This window comes from Staurois parvus, unplaced genomic scaffold (genome assembly GCF_062004578.1).
Source record: "Staurois parvus isolate SC_StPar_1 unplaced genomic scaffold, SC_StPar_1.0 ptg000145l, whole genome shotgun sequence".
In the NCBI taxonomy this organism is placed as follows: domain Eukaryota; kingdom Metazoa; phylum Chordata; class Amphibia; order Anura; family Ranidae; genus Staurois; species Staurois parvus.
The window spans coordinates 22875306-22881579 of NW_028317941.1; positions in this window are offsets into that span (position 1 = coordinate 22875306).

Below are 6274 nucleotides of genomic sequence, written 5' to 3' on the forward strand. Positions count from 1 at the left end.
CTGCCAGTCAGTGCCACCAGTCAGTGCCCAGGGGTTGTGCCAGTCAGTGCCGCCAGTCAGTGCCCAGAAGTGATGCCAGTCAGTGCCGTCTATCAGTACCCATCATCAGTGTCGCCTATCAGTGCCGCCTATCAGTGCTGCATATCAGTGCCGCCTATCCGTGACCCCTAATTAGTGCTGTCTATCAGTGCCGCCTATCCGTGCCACCTCATTAGTACTGCCTATCAGTGCCCTTTAGTGCTGCCTATCAGTGCCCATCAATGCCGCCTATCAGTGCCCATCAGTGCCGCCTCATCAACGCAAATCAGTGAAGGAGAAAAAATACCTGTTTGAAAAATTTTATAAAAGAAACAAATAAACTTTTTTTTTTTTTCAAATTTTTTGCACGTTTTTTAATTTATAGCGCAAAAAGTAAAGCGCTCAGTGGCGATTAAATACCACCAAAAGAAAGCTCTATTTGTGAGAAAAAAATGATCAAAATTTCATATGGGTACAATGTTGCATGACCGCGCAATTGTCAATCAAAGTGCGGCAGCGCTGAAAGCTGAAAATTGGCCTGGTAAGGAAGGGGGTATAAGTGCCCGGTAGGCAAGTGGTTAACAGACATTACAATTTGCCACCGGCAAAAATAAATTGGACCTTTACTTTCCTGAGTTCTCCTTGAGCCCTTTCACTGCCTGCCGCCTCCCCCCCCAACCATTCTTGCCTAGGTAATAATGACATGTCTTATCTGCCCAAACCCCTGAAATTACCCCATCACATATCACAGGAGGCTGCATAAGCTGAGACACATAGTGGCCGTGTGCAAAAACTGCAAGCATCGTGAGGGGGCTGGGCTGCCTGAAGTCCGAAAAGGCAGACAGTCAAGGAGGACCTAGATGGCAGCATGGGACCCAGGCTTTGAGTTCCGAGGAGTGTATCACAGCAGGACAACGCTGGTTCCACTGAGCAAGTCAGTATCTGAATCCAGGAAAATTCTACACAATAGCTTAAGAGGCAGCTAAAACTGCAGTGAGGGAGTAAAGTTCGTCCGTAAAAACTGTGTTAAACACAAAAGCAAACATTATATTACAGCTTACCAATTATTGTATGTGATGTCTGCATTAGTTTTCTTTTCTAGGCTTGTTTCTGCTATTGTTGACTAATGATCAAGCCAGTAAGTCTGTTTTTCAACAATAAACTCTCTTGCAGTTATAGAGATGAGACAGACCATTTAAAGGACATAACCCATGATATAACCCTTGCGCTGAATGTGTGCTCAAATATAAATAATGTAATTTAAGTGATAATATTGAACACTGCTACCAATTTAAAAATATATATATATATATATATATATAAACACAAATAATCCAGTGGCATGTGACCAATTAGCGAATGTAACACATTCTACAGTGACAAAGTGAAATGAAATAACCATATTACATAGATCAATCCACTAATGTGAAAATAAAGTCCATAATAACATTTAGTAGTCACTTTCAGTGCTGTATTCTTCCTATTTGCTCAGTATCCCCAAACCAAAATCACCACGTGCTTGTGATACAGCCTTCCCTTCTGGGTATGCACTCACCAGACTCACATGCCTTCCACACTCATGAATGGCATGTATCGCTTGTAAAATCTCCAATTATGGTGTTGCCATGACTTCATACTCTCCTTACTCCTCTCCACCAGATGTCATGATCATGTAAAATGCTGGATCCAAGCCACTGACTCCACCTCCCCTGCAGCCCTCTCCTACGGAGGCCTCGTCTGGACCCACTTACCCAGACCGAGTGGCCGCAGAGGCGGTGGGGTCGGTATGCTCCCACCACCACTGAGCACCTTCCAGGTCCTCCCTAACCCCCCTCCCTATCCTTCTCCTCCTTCGAGGCCCACTGCACCCGGCTCTTCTCTCCCATCCCCCTAAGGACTGCGGTAATCTATCGGCCCCCTGGTTCCGCATCCCCCTTCCTAGACGACTTTGCCGCCTGGCTTCCCTTCTTCCTCTCCTCCGAGCTACCGACCATCATCCTTGGCGACTTCAATATCCCGATCAACGCCAACAGCCCGGCTACTTCCCAACTCCTCCTTCTAACCTCCTCCTCCGTGCTCACACAGCACACTCAGTCCTCCACCTACTCCAATGGAAACACCCTGGACCTCGTTTTCTCCCACCTCTGCACCCCCCATGACTTCACTAACACCCCCTTCCCCCTCTCTGACCACCACCTCCTCACATTCTCCATCACCCCCTCCCTTAACTCCCCCCCCCCCAAAGCATCTAACCATCACCCGCAACCTCTGCAATCTGAACCCGACCCATCTCCACCCGGCAGCTGACTGTCTGTATGACAGCATCCTCCCTCTGTCATGCCCTGACCTGGCCACTACTGCATACAATGACTCACTGTCAGCTGCTCTTGATTCCTTGGCAACCCTAACCACACGTAGCATTAGACCCCGACCGCTTCAACCCTGGCAAAACGACCATACGAAATGTCTCAAACGACGCAGTCGCGCGCTCGAGCGCTTATAGCGCAAAACCAGATCCCCTCGCGCGCTCTCCCTTATAAAGGCGCCTACACCACCTCCCTCCACGCCGCCAAGCAAGCCTATTTCATAACCCTTATCAACATCCTCTCCACCTGTCCTCGCCGGCTCTTCTCCACTTTCAAATCCCTGCTCTCTCCCCCCCCACCTCCACCTCACTCAACGCCCACGAGATTGCCAATCACTTCCAAAACAAGATTGACGCAATCCGTAAGGACATTGTCAACTCTCAATCCAACTCTCCACCCAGCCTCCTGCCCTCCTTCAACCCCTCAACCCTTCCCTCCCCCAACCTCATAGCAGCACCACCCCCCACTATACCTAATGCCCCGCACACCATAACATCCCCAACACTCCGCTCCTTCAGCCCAATTAGCCCTGAGGAGGTCTCTAAGATCTTCACTGAAGCCCGCCTCACCACCTGCCCCCTATCCCCTCACAGCTCCTCCAGTCACACCCCCCCCCCCCCCCATCATTCACTCCCTCACCCACATATTCAATCTCTCCCTCTCCACCGGCACCTTCCCCTCCCCTCTAAAGCACGCACACATCACCCCCATACTCAAAAAACCCTCCCTTGACCCCACTAACCTTAACAACCTTAGACCCATCTCCCTGCTGCCTTTCACTTCCAAGCTCCTTGAGCGCCTGGCCTACAATCGCCTAAGCGCCCACCTCACTGATAACAACCTCCTTGCTTGACCCCCTACAGTCTGGCTTCCGTCCCCTGCACTCCACTGAAACCGCCCTACTTAAAATCACCAACAACCTGCTAACCACCAAAGCCAATGGCCACTATTCTATCCTCCTGCTCCTTGACCTCTCCGCGGCCTTCGACACTGTTGACCACCCTCTCCTCCTTGCCAAACTGCACTCCCTTGGCATCAGGGACGCTGCTCTCTCCTGGTTCTCCTCCTACCTTTCCCAACGCTCCTTCAGCGTCACCTACAACACTGCCACCTCCCCCTCTCTTTCGGGGTCCCCCAAGGCTCTGTCCTTGGACCCCTCCTCTTCTCCATCTATACTTCCTCCCTTGGCAAACTTATTCACTCCCACGGCTTCAATTACCACCTCTATGCTTACAACACCCAAATTTACCTCTCCACCCCCAACCTCACCCCCTCACTCTCCGCCCGCATCGCCCACCTCCTAAACGACATATCAGACTGGATGTCGCTCCATTTCCTCAAACTTAACCTATCCAAAACCGAGCTCCTGGTCTTCCCTCCCCCCATCCTCTCCATCACTACTAACAACGCCACCATCTCTCCCACCCCACACGCCAAAGTCCTGGGTGTCACCCTGGACTCCCACCTCTCCTTCCTACCCCACATCCAACTGCTATCTAGATCTTGCAGGCTCCACCTCCGCAACATCTCTAAGATACGCACATTCCTCACCCCAGACACCACCAAACAACTCGTACACTCCCTCATCTCACGCCTGGACTATTGCAATTCCCTTCTCACTGGCCTACCCAAACGAACGCTATCCCCACTCCAGTCGATCCTGAACTCAGCGGCTAGACTCATCCACCTCACCAACCGCTCCACATCCGCCTCCCTCCTCTGCCAATCCCTTCACTGGCTCCTGGTTGCCCAACGCATCAAATTCAAACTGCTAACTCTCGCCTACAAAGCCATTCACAACGCCGCCCCAAACTACATAACCGACCTAATACCCAAATACTACCCTACCCGTGCCCTCCGCTCCTCACAGGACCTCCTACTCTCTAGCTCCCTGGTCTCCTCCTCCCACACCCAATTGCAGGACTTCTCTAGGACTTCCCCCATCCTCTGGAACTCCCTACCCCAATCCATCAGACTGTCACCTACCCTCCTCACCTTCAGGCGCACCCCGAAAACCCTCCTCTTCAGGGAAGCCTATCCCAACCTTACCTAACCCCTGACCGCACCTAACAACTAACCTCCTCCACTCCTCCCCCCACAGCCATTTCCTCCTGTACCACTTTCCCCTCAACCCCTAGATTGTAAGCTCGAAAGAGCAGGGCCCTTGAATCCCTTGTGTATTGTATGGTTACTGTCTTGTCTCATGTTCTGTCCCCCTTGCTATTGTACAGCGCTGAGCAAACCTATATAAATACTGTATAATAATAATAATAATAATGTAAAAGTAAGAGATATACTCCAATGGTACAATAACCAATAATCTCTGCATTATTAAGTTTAAAAAGCCACTCACAAAATACAATTTTAAGAAATGCTCATCATAATCTAATGACATTAGATGTGAGTATCGTGCGCTCACCACCGCTGGACCTCACAGAATGGCGCACATCACTTCCGATTCCTAACATCTCTTCCGGTTGCTGCACAGCCTCACTTACGCGTTTTATCACTTCCGACTTAGTCATAGGGATCTCTAAGACTAAGTCAGAAGTGACAAAACACGTCAGAATGAGGCTGTGCAGCGAATGGAAGTGATGTTAGGAACTGGAAGTGACGCGGGAGCGCCATTTTGTGGGGTCTGGCAGTGGTGAGAGCACGATATTCACATCGAATCTCATTGGATTATGAATGTTTTTTTCTATTATATTGTGTGAATGGCTTTTTTAAAGAAAACCCCTTCCCATTTCAGAGACGAGATGAGTTTGCAGGTGCTGGTATATATGCACCCACCCACTGAAAGGCTGAAATTCCTCTCCCCCATCTAGTGGGGATATGCCCCATGCAATCTGCGGACTCTCCAAAAAGTTTTATGGTTTAAAATGTTTCCTTCTCCAAGTACTCTGGAATTCTTGGTACTGCTAGAAGATTCAGAGATGAACCACCAGGACCACAGGTGCTGGGGGCCTATTAGCGACATACCCCTGGAGGTAGGTAGTGGATCATTGGCAGAGTAAAGATCTGGTGCCCTCAACAGGAGGGTAAGTCTCCCGATTTCAACCTAAACTGGCCACTCATCTCCCCCTGTACACCTGGATAGGAGGGTTGACGGAGGGCGCCATATATAGAGGAACCAATGCCTCCATTTTTCTCCTGCAGTCACTGAAAAGCCTGCTTCTCCTCCTCTCCCTCCTGCAAGCATTCAACGGCTGCAAGGGGAAAATAGAGGGGATCAGTTCCTCTATATGCTGTCCCCACTGCCCCTCCTATCCAGGCTCTGTTTCTCCATGTGCTCCCCTCGTCCCCTGCAGCTCTGACGGCTTCCCCCCTCCCCTCTCTCACAGGCTTCTGTGGGTGGATATGTCAGGATGGAGAGTGGGGAACAGGCCGGTAAATATGTAATTTACCAGCTCCTTCCTTTTCTGAATGGACAGTCAGTGATAAGTATTGATCACCTACTCTGTTCATTCATAACTGAAGCATAGTAAATGGTTTACTATGCCTCCGTTTGTGAATGAACAGGAAGCTCTGTACAGAGCCATTCCTGTCCATTCATTCTGTACTGCTGAGGCTGCAGAGATGGAGATTGAGGGTCTTCTCCTCAGTCTCAAAGGTGGAACATCAGAGGTCTGTTTAGACCCCTGATATCTCACAAAAGCACTCCTAAAAAGTGTAAAAAAATAAAAAAAAAGTCAAACTACTGACACAAGTGGCGGATCTACTAGGGTCATAAAGGTCGCATTTGCAACCAGGCCCTGGCATTCCACCACTGCAGACAAGAGTCCTGCTGTGATATCGCAACAAAGGGCCACTTCAGCCTTCATGGTTTCTTGCAGTGGGGCCCTGAAGGTTCTAGTTATGCCTCTGGCTCCATTAGTTATTCAGACATAGGG